The sequence below is a fragment of the Mus caroli genome, chromosome 1 (assembly GCF_900094665.2).
Source record: "Mus caroli chromosome 1, CAROLI_EIJ_v1.1, whole genome shotgun sequence".
NCBI lineage: Eukaryota > Metazoa > Chordata > Mammalia > Rodentia > Muridae > Mus > Mus caroli.
The window spans coordinates 54154748-54167307 of record NC_034570.1 but is presented as its reverse complement, the minus strand read 5'-3'; the positions used below and the strand labels follow the sequence as shown (position 1 = coordinate 54167307).

Below are 12560 nucleotides of genomic sequence, written 5' to 3'. Positions count from 1 at the left end.
TTTCTGCTTCCCTAACTAATGCAGTCTCAGGTCCCGCGCGCAATTGGATTGGAGCAGAAGCTGTGTTCCACTCACCAGAAGTCTTGAGATCCTGTGGTGGGTGTTGTGGGTAGCTGGCGAGTGTCAGCCGACCCTGCCTCCAGTAGCCTTTAATTCAAGGTCAGCAGTTCAGACTGCAGCTCACTCTTGCCATGGTTGTACTGTAGTCTTCCACATAAAGTTTTTGCCCATCTTTAGTCTTTTTCATTTTGTTCACCTGTTGCTTCGCTGACAGATGGACTCATTCAATAGCTGTGACTACCACTCGCTCCTTGCCTGGGCTCCTCTCTGGAGCCTTAGAAAGAGCTGCGGCCCCACTGACCCATCTCAGTATGACACAAGGAAGATCCGGAGAACTATAGTTGACCAATCATATCTGCTTCCTGCTAATTCATATTCCTCCAAGGATTTGGACTTTGAGGAGCAAGAGGAGCTATTTGACACTTTCTCAGAGGGGAAAATGTCCCAATATTGCATACAATTTCAAGTATTTGCCCATTATTTGAAATCCAAAATAGCTGTTGTAAGAATTTAAATTTATCTTAAAAGTTATAGTTCAAGTCAGTCCTTTATAGAAGAAGTATCTCTTTTTTCTAGCCTAAAACTTAAAAACTTACATACTACTTTGTAATTAATATTCAGTTTGGACCCTTACTTCGTGTAGTTCTCCATGACCCCTCAGATGGTTATCCTAAGAGTTAGGGGGGAAGCCGGGCTTCTGAGTTCGAGGCCAGCCTGGTCTACAAAGTGAGTGCCAGGACAGCCAGGGCTACACAGAGAAACCCTGTCTCAAAAAAACCAAAAAAGGGGGGGGGTGTCATTATCAGCCTATATATGTCATATATACAATTAATTCGTATATGTTGTAAACTTTTAAGAAAGTTGAACTTGGACGTTAAAACTTGAAAAGGAAAGCACTTTGAGTTTATTATTCCTTACCAGTAATAATTTTCCATTAGCCTTATTTCCATTTCCCCCCCTGGGGTTTTTAGGCTCAGACACCACTTTTTACTCTTGAAGTCAGTTATTAACAGATGAGGGTGTGACGCCCCGCGTGAACACTTGCCTCGCGCCGAGCCCTAGTACTAAGTGGCAACCAAGGCGCAGAGGCAGCGAGGGGAAGGCAGGAGCCGGGAGACAAGGCCAAGCCGGTCTTCCACGCACCCACCTCGGCTGCCTCGGCTCAGTGAGGGTCCGGGACTCAGCGCCTGGCGCCCGTCACATCTCACGAGCAAGCGACACCCAGGGCGCGCGGGCGGAGAGAGACGCCGGGGCGCGCAGAGCGGAGCCGAGCGGAGCGGCCGCGCGCAGGGCCGCGGGTTTAAATCTCCCGCCGCCGAGCCCCCCACCTCGGCGCACCGGCGCGGCGGGCGCGGGCTCGCGGGCGGCGGCTGGGCCGGTGCGCGGACGAACTCGGCGCGGCCCGAGCGGCGAGGAGCGGCGCGGCTCCGGCGGCGCGGTGAGGGTCCCGGGGTCTGGCCCTCCGTTCCCTCAGGGCGGCGGGCGGCGGTGGCCAAACCTGGTTCCCATGACGACGGCGGGCGGGGGCGCGGGCCGCGCGCTCTCCGTGTGCGGGCCTCAGGCGGCGGCCTCGGCCGGCCCGGCCGGTCCGCGGCGGGGGGCGTCTCCTGCGCTCCCTCCAGGGGAGAAGCCGCGGCCTGAGGCCTGCCTGGGCACTCCCGATGCGGGGCAGATGCTCACAGCCCTGCGTGCTTTCCTGCTGGCTGCCTATGTACGTCGCGCTTAATTTATTACTATTATTGTCCTGTTACGGGATGTCTTCTGGACAGACCAATTGCGGGATGGACGTGGTGAGAACTGAACCTAAGCAAAGCTGCGGGTCGTGGTGATGTCGGAATGCATCACCTCGCGGGGGGTGTCGGTGCACGAAGCCTCCTCTCCCAGGTAGGGACCCCAGCATCACCGCACGGATTCGGCTGGGGAAAAGCAGGCCAGGTGTCTCTGACCACTGACCTCACCTGGGTGACGATGCCTGCAGCCGATACCTGATGCTCTAAGAAAAATGGAGACGGGGGGGGGGGGGGGGNNAAANAATCCTGCTTGGCGTTCTACCCGTGAGCTGTGGGCTTGCCAGGAGTGTGTGTGAATCGGGGATGCCATATAATGTATGATCTTAACGAACAAAATACACAACCTGTTAGCAACTCTGAGTCACTGAAATAGTTTGTGGGGAGATGGTGTTTCCCTGCGGTTTGGGCTCTATGTATTTAAGTATTGGATTATTTGATTCTGGCTTAAGCGAAGTATGTAAGGTAATATTACTTTAATTGCTTCACATCAATATTTAGCAGCTACAGGTACCTCGTTCTTTAATGGAAATTAGTTATATCTTTCAGTTATACATTTACTGGCCAAGTAAACATCTCCTAATGGTGGGTATATATATTTTATATAACCAAAGTTAAAAATAATCTTATATTAATTATCAGTTCATAACATTACCAGTTTTCTTTGAACTTTCTGTACTTATTTTAATAATGCAAAATGGGTTGTACATGTAGGTATTAGAAACAGCAAAGCACTGTCTAATTACCAGCAATCCTAACTGCTAGAGAAATCATTATAAGCTTTTTTAAAAAAGATTTATCTATTTACTTCATGTATGTAGGTACACTGTCACTGTTGTCAGACACACCAGAAGTTGGCATCGGATGCCCATTACAGATGGTTGTAGCCACCATGTGGTTGCTGGGAATTGAACTCAGGACCTCTGGAAGAGCAGTCAGTGCGCTTAACCACTGAGCCATCTCTCCAGCCCTAGAGAAATCATTATAATCTTAGAGTTAGAAGGGTGATGAGATCCCAGTTCAAAAAACAAAGCTAAACATGAGACTGATGGGAAAAGCAGAAATCCATATTTTCATTGTAGATGTTTGCCATGAAAATTAAATTTATTCCAGTGACTGAAGTAAGACCAAATATCAAAATGTGAAACATAATAGACTACATTGTTTTATACTACCAAACTCTGGTTTTCTGTAGTACATACACTGAGTAAAATCTTATTTTTAACTTCTCAACAGTATGTCTTCTTTAAATCTGTATTATTTATATATTCTTTAGCAACAGAAGGGATGTGTAAAGGACTTTAAAACATTTCTGAAATTGGAGATTCTCTTTATGTGAAGTAACTTTTGTTACCCTTTTCCCATTGGTCATTTGGTCATTTTCATTTATCATTTACATTTTGCCTTTTTTTCCAGTTGGCTTTTTTTTTTTTTTTAATCAGCTTACATTAAGTTTTACCTTTTTTCTGTAGTAAAACGTTCAGATTTCTGTTTAGGTCCAGTGTTTATAATTAAAAATCAGTTACCACCTATACACATCTTATTATTTTACCATTGTTGGCCCCTTTATAGAACACTAAGAAAAAAAGTTTAAAAGGTAGCTAAAAAGAAGACTAATGTAACATTTACGAAAGCCAACATTACCAACTATTAACATTTTGTTATATTTCTTTTTGGTATTTTATTTTTTGTTTGTTTGTTTGTTTTGTTTTGTTTTGTTGGTTTTTTGGAGACAAGGTTTCTCTGTGTAGCCCTGGCTGTCCTGGAACTCACTTTGTAGACCAGGCTGACCTCGAACTCAGAAATCCGCCTGCCTCTGCCTCCCAAGTGCTGGGATTAAAGGCGTGCGCCACCACACCCAACCCAAGTATGTTTTTTATATTATCATTTCCAGATTTGTACTTTGGGGGTTGTGATTGTTGCAGATTTTGACATTCTAGCTGATGGTGTTTGGAACTGTATTTTGATATTATGGCCTCATCTTAACTTTGGCCAGGTATAAGTCTATTCTGTTCTAAGCCACTACAATGAAGAAGCTACATAATTCTTGTAGTAGAGTGGGAAAAATATTACTTGTTATAGTTTTCAAGACAAGAACTCCTGATCCTCCTGCTTTTACCTCCTAAATGGCAGGTTTATGAGTGTGTGTGTGCAGCATACATATACACACATACACACACACACATACAAACACATACACACACACACACACACACACACATCAAGCCCACCTAAAAGTCATATTAAGTGTGTAATAGCTTAAGTCTAAGAAGTTGTGGATTTTATTTGAGAATACATTACTAATAGCTAAAAAGGGCTACCCCAGCCTTCATCTAGCATGGTTGGTTTCGTGGGAGAAGTCTTTGCCTCCATAGCTACTGACTGATTTGGTGGTAGTTGCTGAGTTGCTGAAGTTTAGAGTGGCTGTAACTGTAACAATTTTGGGCTTTCTGTTTGTTTTTATTTTTTTAATATAGGTGAAGTTTGCTATGCCAATTAACTGTTTTTTGGTTTTGTTTGTTTTGATTTTAGGTGGGCTTGATGTGAGTGTGTGTGTATGTGTAGTTATTTTTTTTAATATATGTGAAGTTTGCTATGCCAATTAACTGTTTTTTGGTTTTGTTTGTTTGTTTTTTTTTTGAGACAGGGTTTCTCTGTGTAGCCCTGGCTGTCCTGGAACTCATTCTGTAGACCAGGCTGGCCTTGAACTCAGAAATCTGCCTGCCTCTGCCTCCCAAGTGCTGGGATTAAATGCATGTGCCACCACTGACCAGCACCAATTAACTCTTTTAGGAATGATTTGTCTGTGGCTTGCAATACTAACAGTGCCTGGTAGCATAGCACTTTTTCAGTATAGGGCTGGCCCTTCAAACCCTGCATCTGCCTTATTAGCTAAACTTGTGTGACATTCTAAGTCTTTTGTTATTTCATCAGTGTCCTCTGTATCTTCACTAAGTCTCAAGAAGCCATTCCTTACCCAATGTTTTGTCATGAGATTGCTGTAACTCGCTACAGCTGCAGGCTCCTCGCCCAGCTGTAGTTCTCTTGTGACATTTGTCACATGTGCAGTTACATCAAGAGTTACTTCTCTTGATTGGTCAAAGTCATTTAAGAGTTCAGATAACTCTTCCAGACAACGGTTAATATGGATATTTGATCTCTTCTCCTACGTCCTAGATCAAAGCATCTAAGATGCTGACTTTTTGAAAGGTCTATCTAATTTCCTGGGTCTGTCATAGGAATGGATGCCACAGATCGGTAAAGTGCGTTTCTTTAACAGTAAGAGTTAAAAGTTGAAAGGACTCTTTGATCTGCTGGATGCAGAATGGATGCTATGTAGGCAAATGTGAAATCAACATGAATGTCATTGTAAGTCCCCATCAGAGCTCCTGGTGGCTAGGTGTGTTGCCAATGACCACTTAAAAACTAGTGTTTTGGTTTTTTAAATACAAATATAAGATGGTATGTCACTATGCTGCTCATGCTCAAGCAATCCTCCTGCCTCAGCAGCTGGGACAACGGAAACATACTACTGTGCCCAGCTTACCAGCAATACTTTGAAAGGATTCTTCTTTCCTGAACAGTGGCTTCAGCAGTAGGATTAAAACAGTTGACAAACAGGGCTGTGAATATAGGCCCTGTTACCCAGGCTTAGTCCCATTAGACAGCATAGTTGAAGCAAATGTACTATGACTCGTGTGTGTGTGTGTGTGTGTGTGTGTGATGTAAATGTCTTTGGGGAGGGGTTGACTAGGTATATATGTTATATAGGTGATATATTCATCTCTATATCAACAATTTCCTTTTAAGCAATTTTAAGTTCAGAGCATTAACTATATTTGCATGTTGTGGACATATATATGACAATTGCCTTGGTTTGGTTTTTCCTGTGTTACCCTGGCTGTCCTAGAACTAGGTCTGTAGACTAGGCTGATCTCAAACGCAGAGATCTGCCCGCCTCTGTCTCCTGAGTGCTGGGATTGAAAGGCCTGAGCTACCACAGCCCAGCAATGTAACTATGACCATTGTCAATTCCAAGAAAATTAGCTTACCCCTATCCATCTCTAAATGATGTCAGGAGTCTCTTAGCATTTTTGTAAACATTTTTATATATTTATTTATTTATTTATTTTTAAAGATGTACTTATTTTATGTATGTGAGTATACACTGTAGCTGTACAGATGGCCATGAACCTTCATGTGGGTGCTGGGAATTGAATTTTTAGGCCCTCTGCTTGCTCTGGTCAGCCCTGCTTGCTCTGACCCAAAGATTTATTTATTATTATGTATAAGTACACGGTAGCTGACTTCAGACACACCAGAAGAGGGCATCAGATCTCATTACAGATGGTTGTGAGCCACCATGTGGTTGCTGGGATTTGACTCCGGACCTTCAGAAGAGCAGTCAATGCTCTTATCCACTGAGCCATCTCACCAGCCCTGTAAACATTTTTTTTAAATCAGTGTTTTGTAGTTGGGGGGGGGGGAGTACAAATCTTGTACCTCCTTGTTAAAGTTGTTTCTGCTTTATCTTATTATTATTATTATTAAACAACATGGCAATTTCAACATTTCTTTTTTGGGTACTTCATACTGGTGCCCAGAAATGCAGCCAATTTTGTTGTGAGTTCTTTTGTATGGTATAGTGTATTTTGGTCATATTTGCTCTCTTCCCCCAACTCTTCCCAGGTCACTCTCCCATACTTACTTTGTTGCCCCCACTCAAAAAAAAAGGGGGGCCATCAAGTTCAATTTGTGCCGCCTGTTTGTTCTTGGTGCATGCCTATGCACGGAGCATGGTGGATCTATGTCATGTGGGGGGCACATCCTAAAAGAAAACTGCCTGCCTCTCCTGGTAGTTGTCAATTACCAGTTGCTCCACAGCTGGGGGCGGGGATTGGAGGGACTTTGTGCCTACCTCTCCTCTCAATGCTGGAACTTTGTCTTGCTTGAGCTTGTGCAGGAGTTGTGCATGCTGTCACAACCTCGGAGGTCATGTGTGCCACTGCCCTGCTGTGTATGGAGAACACTTGTTCCTTCCAGTCACCTGCCACTTCACCTCTGGGGTCATTGCAGAAGAGGAGGTGGAGAGATTAGAAGAAACAGAGTGGCAGATGATCACTCTGATCCTTAAATGGCCTAGAATTTTCAGAATGATAAATGAGCCCTGGCTTCAACTTAGTCATCAGCCACCATTAGCCCAGCAAGAGAGCCATCCTGTCCTTTGAAGTCAGTATTGACTTCTCAAGCTGTGAAACTTCTAGATGGGTCTTCTCCAAACAGGCTTTTTTAAAATCTCTCTTAAAATCTGATGTTTAGTGTGGCCGTCTCAGTCATCTGAGCTGCATCTTCTGGGTAACTTGCTGCAGCTTCTGCATCAACACTGACTGCCTCACATTGCTCTTCATGTCTGTTCTAGTTTTCTTCCTGTTGCTACGATAAATATCATTGTAAATGTCGCTTTTATTTCCTCAGATGAAGTGATGAGATGAGAGCCTTACCCAAGCTGTGTGAGCACCTCCTTCTCTGTTCTAACTGCCCCTAGACCTAGGCCTGGAAGTTTCTAGCCTCCATACAACTTAATCTTCCAAGCTGACTGATTTAATCCAGCTTCTCTTGGCTTCAAACTGAATTGCTCTGCTTGCTTGTCTATTCTAGTTTCCTGGTTCATTCTCAGGCTTGCTTTCTTTTTCTTTCTTTCTTTCTTTCTTTCTTTCTTTCTTTCTTTCTTTCTTTCTTTCTATCTTTCTACGAGTACACTGTAGCTGTCTTCAGACAGACCAGAAGAGGGCATTGGATCCCATTACAGATGGTTGTGAGCCACCATGATTGCTGGGAATTGAACTCAGGACCTCTCAAAGACCAGTCAGTGCTCTTAACCACTGAGCCATCTCTCCAGCCCCTCTGGGTTTTTCTGTCTTCACCTGTGTCTAGCTTGTTCTCTCTGCAACCTGTCTCTGTAAAACTGGCCTGGTAAAACTGTCACACACCACACACACACCTACTCCCCCCCACCTCTCTNTCTNNNNCNNTCTCTCTCTCTCTCTCTCTCTCTCTCTCTCTCTCTCTCTCTCCCCCTCCCTCCCTCCCTCCCTCTCCCCTTCCCCCTCCCCCTCTCCCTCTCCCTGCCTCTCTTTCTTGTGCATTCTCTCTCTCTCTCTCCCTCCCTCCCTCCCTCCCTCCTTCCCTCCCTCTCTCCTTCCCCCTCCCCCTCTCCCTCTCCCTGCCTCTCTTTCTTGTGCATTCTCTCTCTCTCTCTCCCTCCCTCCCCCCCTCCCTCCTTCCCTCCCTCTCTCCTTCCCCCTCCCCCTCTCCCTCTCCCTGCCTCTCTTTCTTGTGCATTCTTGAGAGTTGGTCATGCCCTATCTCTGACTTACTCTGTCAAATATTTTTCTGACTTGTTACTTTAGTTGCCCCTCAATTAGACCTCACTTTCAAACATGGCTTCTTTCTCCTTCAAACTAACCTTACCTTCATTGTTAAGGAGTAAGGTGTGTGCTAAGGTTGTGTCTGCATTCTAACCAGATTGCACAGATCTGGAAGCCTCTGGATGTGATTCCTGGCCAGAGCACGCACGTTGCTGGATTAAACTTCCTCTACACACTCTGACCAAAGGCACTTTAGAGGAGGAAAGGGTTATTTTACTTACATTTCAGGTCACAGTCCATCACTGAGGGAAGTCTGGGTAGGAGCTCACGTAAAACCTAAAGTGGAAGCTATGGAGGAACATTGCATGTTGGCTCATTTACCCTTCATATCAGACATAGCGACTGGCCAATCTGATGGAAGCATTTTTTTTTTTTTTTTTGAAATGGGTTTCTCTGTGTAGCCCTGCGATCCACCTGCCTCTGCCTTCTGAATGCTGGTATTAAAGGTGTGCAAAAGGTGTGTAACACAACGCCCAGCTGACGGAGGCAGTTCAAGGAACCCGAGGTTCCCCCTTTTCCGCTGACTCTAGGTTGTAGCAGGTTGACTGCTGGAGCTAAGCAGGACAGTGTTACAGAGATGGCACCTTTCCTTCTCCTCCTGAATTAGAGTTGAATGTGTCTGCACAAGCCTGCATTTCCAGCACTCAGTAGACGGAGGCAAGAGAATCCAGGCCAGCCCAATGTAGAAGGCAAGACCCTGTCTCAAGAATGAAGCAAAAAGCGACAATCTCACAAACCAGACTGGTAACTACAAACTTTGTTTCCCCTGCAGCTTCCTCACCTCTCCATAACTTTATCAAATTGGAGGGAGGTGAGGCTTCTCCTGGATTAGGCTTTGGTAAGAGAGATTTAGCTGGTATGATCTGTCCAAACCTCTAGACCTGTTTCTGTCGTCCTGGTCTGCTCTCTCGTTATTTGCGTGTCCACTGGGGCGGCACTTGGAGTTTACTCCAAGAGTGCTTGCTTTCCAGCAAAAGTTTCTAGAAAGATCCAAGCATGGCACCAAGGGACACGTTGGGACCCTTTTTTAAGTTTAGTGCCCATGCATCTAACACAGTGACTCTGATGGCACCTTGGCCTGTTTTTAGAACACCATAGGGAAGAATTGGTTTCCTATGGAACTGCCAGGCACACACTGGGGGCATAGAGATGTATCATCTGACGCCCTCTTCTGGTGCAGCTACAGTGTAATTAGATATAATAAATAATCTTTTAAAAAAGAAAAAAGAAATGTACTGCCTCATATGTGGAAGTGTCGATGAGGGGGCAGAAAGGCTTGGGAAATTCACCCCCAGGACAACACCTGGGGTTCCCACCTAGGGTACTCAGCAGCCTGTTATTATTTCTGGAGTTGATAGAGTCAGAGCCTTGGCTTTGAGTAGGCAGGGCTACCTGACCTCAATCAACCAATTAAACCGACAGATAAACAAGGGGGGAAAAAAGAATGTTTGCTTTCGTTGACAGGCAGCTGTTGATTGAGTGTAGGGGCCAGCTCTCAGCTTGTAGCTTCCAACCTAGCTCTCTCACTTTAATTCCTAGCACCTGATTTACAGTGAGATCTGCCACTTGTACTTTGCTGGAAGGTTGGGAGTCCTCTACAGGATTATTAGCTGGGGCTGGAGCTGGCTCAACAGTTAAAGAGCATTGACTGCTCTTCCAGAGGTCCTGAGCTCAATTCCCAGCAACCATATGGTGGCTCACAACCATCTGTAGTGGGATATGATGCCCCCTTCTGGTGTGTCTGAAGACGGCTACAGTGTACCTTTTTTTTTTTTAAGGAATTATTTATTATTTATATGTAAGTACACTGTAGCTGTCTTCAGACACTCCAGTAGAGGGCGTCAGATGTCATTTCAGATGGTTGTAAGCCACCATGTGGTTGCTGGGATTTGAACTCAGGACCTTCATAAGAACAGTCAGTGCTCTTACCCGCTGAGCCATCTCTCCAGTCCCCAACAGTGTACTAATGTACAAAAAAATCAGTAAAGTTTTAAAAAAAGTATTATTAGCTGATGCAATTCTATAACTGTCTTGCCCCAGGTAAAGAGAGTGATCTAGGGGAAGAGCTGATGGCTGGGGCAGTCAGATATCCATTTACTTAGTTGACTGTATGTATGGCTTAGGTTCATTGTACCCTAAGCTACTTGTAATTGTAGTCACAGCTCACCAGATGTTGTGTGACTTCTTCTGGGGAGACATCTGTTCACTTGAGATGGGTCACTCATGGCAGAAACAAGTGATTCAGCCCAAGTCTAACTCGGGGACCCAGAGCTTCCCTGAGGATGTTTACAGATGGGAGGTTAACTGCTCAGAATTAACTGCTTTTGTATCCTGGGGAGAGGAAGGGCTCATGAGTCCTGTGTGTTGCCTTGTGAGCCCTTCATGTTCATTTCTATGTGCCTCATGAACCCTTTCAACAACCCTCATCTTCCATAGGAGAACACGAGCAGAACTAATCTCGCGAGAATTTCTTGAGGGTGATCATATTTGCTCTGATGGCAATGGGGAAGGACAGCATTCCATAATACCATAACATATAACAATAATGATAAAAGTTCAATGCTGAAAGGTTTAGCAGAACGTGACACAAACACAGCATAAGCACACGCTGCTGAGGAAACGATGTGTGGTACAGTGTGAAGGTGCAGTGTGAAGGACGGGGGAGCAAAACCTAAACATCCTAAGTTGCATTTATGCCTTCATATCTAATAGACATACTTGTATATATTTTAAATATTCTTTGTTTGTGATTTGAGATAATGCCAAGTCTGAAGACAGTGTATATCCATCAACAGTAAACAGGCACCACCCAAACAAGAGTGTTAGGTAGCCATTCCTGTTATCTTCCAGCTAGGAGACAATTCCCTATGGCCGTCTTTGCCCCTCAGCACCTGACACAGCACTTGCTTTCCCTCCATGCAGAACTAGGTCTCCAGCTCAGGGCCTCACAACATTCCAGGCAGTTTCTCTCAGAGAGTTACACCCTTACCCTCACTTTTACCATCTTCTGTTAAGAGTGGATGTCTGAGCCAAGATAAATTCCTTAATTTGGAAGCACTGACAGCATTTGTTACTGTCTTTGAAGCTGAGGGAACTTCACAAGGCATCCCAGTCTGGATCATTAGGAGTTTTAGTGTAGGCCTGTCTTTCCCCTTTAGTGTTATATTCAGTTATCCAAAGTATCTGCATCTCTCTGTCCAGCGTTATTACTTCTTAGATCTGCCGTCCTTGTTCTAACCGTGCTGTTCAAATCAAGCCCCCTTACCACCTTTGCAGTTCTGAACCTCCCCAGCGGCTCTCCACATAGTGGTTCTGCCTGTGTGCTGTGTCCTTCAAATCCTATAGGCCTTTCCTGTCCTTTTTCTTTGCTTGTTTTGGAGACAGGGTCTCTCTGTGTAGCCCCAGCTGTCTTGAAACGCTGCTCTGTAAACTAGGCTGGCCTTGAACTTGGAGATCTACTGTCCTCTGTGCTGGGGTTAAAGGTGTGCATTACCATACCCAGCTGCTTTTTCTTACCTCTTGTTTCTCTCAACTCTCAACAGTTGTATGGAGTTATCTTGTATTTATCTGCACCAGCTCTTCAAACTTGTATTTTATGGAACTAATTTTTAAGAATTTTAAATGTTACTGTTATGGTGGTTTCTTTTGCTTTCATGTAGTGCTGCTTTTTCTTGTCATTTGTTTTGTACATTATTTATTGTTGAATGGGGCCATCCTGTTCTGGCCTGATCTTTGCCTGAGTGGTATGTGCAGAGCCACCATCAGCCCTTCCTGTTCACCTGGCGTTTGGAGGGCTCCTATAGAGTCTGCACTGGACACTGGGTGCTGAGGATTGTCCTCTGCTGTGATTGGCTGCTGGGTGCTTCAGTTCCCAAGGGTTCTGGAGGCTGACAAGGCTGCCTGACAGTGGGTTCATTTTGGTCTGATGTGCTTCCTGTCTCTGTTTTCTACATAACGATGCCTTGCCTCTGGGCAAGAATTATTTTTAAACATCCCATAAGCTGCCCTGAATTTTAGGGTGCCCAATCCTTCTTGCCTTTTTAATCCTGAGGTTAAAATTAAAGCATTTGGACTGATGGATTTTTTTATTATTTTTTGCATTTTTATTAGGTATTTTCTTCATTTACATTTCAAATGCTATCCCAAAAGTCTCCCCCCCCCACTCCCCTACCCACCCACTCCCACTTCTTGGCCCTGGTGTTCCCCTGTACTGAGGCATATAAAGTTTGCAAGACCAAGGGGCCTCTCTTCCCAGTGATGGCCGACTAGGCCATCTTCTGCTACA

The 12560-nt window shown here is 44.9% G+C and overlaps 1 protein-coding gene across 2 annotated transcripts in view; it reads left to right on the top strand.

Moving 5' to 3' along the window:
• The first annotated feature begins 1634 nt into the window (after positions 1–1634).
• Positions 1635–12560, top strand: part of Ica1l (islet cell autoantigen 1 like) — a 57108-nt gene continuing 46182 nt past the window's right edge. For both annotated transcript variants that reach the window (XM_021173903.2, XM_029482218.1), the window contains exon 1: positions 1635–1944. The gene's annotated coding sequence lies outside the window, so the exon portion shown is untranslated. The remainder of the gene's footprint in view (positions 1945–12560) is intronic.